General features: G+C 28.7%; 1 protein-coding gene across 1 annotated transcript in view; it reads left to right on the forward strand.

The window, feature by feature from the left end:
* LOC111691223 (glycine receptor subunit alpha-2) overlaps positions 1–1,876 on the forward strand; it is a 5,959-nt gene that overhangs the window by 940 nt on the left and 3,143 nt on the right. The gene's annotated exons all lie outside the window — the stretch shown is intronic.

The raw sequence follows: 1,876 nt of genomic DNA on the forward strand, positions 1-1,876 counted from the left end.
TAGTCTAGTCTATAGTCTAGTCTATAGTCTAGTCTATAGTCTAGTCTATAGTCTAGTCTATAGTCTAGTCTATAGTCTAGTCTATAATCTAGTCTACAGTCTAGTCTAGTCTTTAGTCTTATCTATAGTCTAGTTTGTAGTGTAGCATGTAGTCTTGTCTATAGTTTAGTCTATAGTATAATCTCCAGTTTATTCTACAGTCTAGTATATATTCTATCCATAGTCTAGTATATAGTTTATAGTTTAGTCTAAAGTCTACTTTATAGTCTAATCTTTAGTCTATTTTGCAGTCTAGTCTGTACTCTAGTGTTAGTCTGGTTTATAGTCTAGTTTATAGTCTAATATATAGACTATAGCTTATTGCCTAGTATATTGTCTAGACTATTGTCTAATTAAGCTCTTTGAAAAAAACCTACCGAAAGTCCATATCCTCTACATTGATTGAATTTATATCTACAACAAAGATACTAAAATCTACTATAACTGGAGAGCCCTTCCTTGAAGGTGGCCTTATTTCTGTAAGAAAAAGAAAGACAACAAATTAATTATTTAATTATTAAATTATTTACTTAATAAACATTAAGTTGAAATGAATAAATTGTCAACCATAAAAGAATTTAAATAAAATATACCGGTTTACGAAGAGAAAGGAAACGGAAATTTAACAAAACATGACCATGGTATTCACAAACACATGGCTGACTTGTGTTTTTTTTTATTACTCTCTCTTTCTCTTTCCCTCACTCAATTTGCTTACAACAAAAATCAATAAACAGTTTTGCATTGAATTTAATGTTGCCAACAATAAAACAAATAATCTGTATTGGTGTGTGTGTATGTGAATTAAGTTGTAGGTGTAAATTTCACGTGTCCTCATACAATAACAATAACAAAGTGAAAATAAAAGCAAAACAAAAGCAAAACAAAAGCAAAACAAAAGCAAAACAAAGCAAATACATAAATAAACAGTGATTTGCCAAAGTATTCGTGTTAACAGTCATTATCACAGATCGTACAACTCTTTTTTTGTTGGTTGTAAGTTTCCTCTTCTTTTTAAATTTTGGGTTGTCCCTGTAAATCCTTGACGTGTGTGTATGTGTATGTTGTTGAGGAGTTAATGTGTAAACGTCAAGCGTTTGTGTGTGTATTGTATATTGTTGCATTGAAAAGTCCTTGAGTGGCAGTGTCAAGTTCAATGCAAATTTGTTAAATTCCTAATTTTTTGTGTTTTATTTATTTGGATTATGCATTTACACACATTTTAAAATCAATACCTCCACACAGCTTAATATAAAACTTAAACTTGAAATTTTTAGTTGGAGGAATAAGAATAAATTTTTAAAATATTCATTTTGTACTTGAGGTAATTATTAGTTATTTTTGTTTACACGTCATATACACATTCATATGTATGTACATATGTATGTATGTATATTATAGCAAAATTTATCATTTCCCCCTTAGAGAAGTTAATGTATAGTCTATGTAAAGAAAACTTACCCTTGACATAATTAGGCGGTAATACCACTCTTGGTTTTGCTGTATAATTTACATTGGCTTCCGTAGATTCGGTTAACCTAAAATTAAAAGAGAAATATTGCTATTATTTGATTTAAAATAATGTTTTGTGATTTAATTTGTCTTAATGTGTCATAAATTGTACAAATAGAATACAAATGCTTTATGAGCAAATATTTCATAATTAAAAGTTTATTACTTAAGTAATTTATGTGCTATGTAAATAAATTATACGCACACTTAGAGAAATTATTAGTTCTGTTCTAGTTCTGTTCTAGTTCTGTTCTAATTCTGTTCTAGTTCTGTTCTAGTTCTGTTCTAGTTCTGTTCTAGTTCTGTTCTAGTTCTGTTCTAGTTC

Source organism: Lucilia cuprina, chromosome 6 (assembly GCF_022045245.1).
Source record: "Lucilia cuprina isolate Lc7/37 chromosome 6, ASM2204524v1, whole genome shotgun sequence".
Taxonomy (NCBI): domain Eukaryota; kingdom Metazoa; phylum Arthropoda; class Insecta; order Diptera; family Calliphoridae; genus Lucilia; species Lucilia cuprina.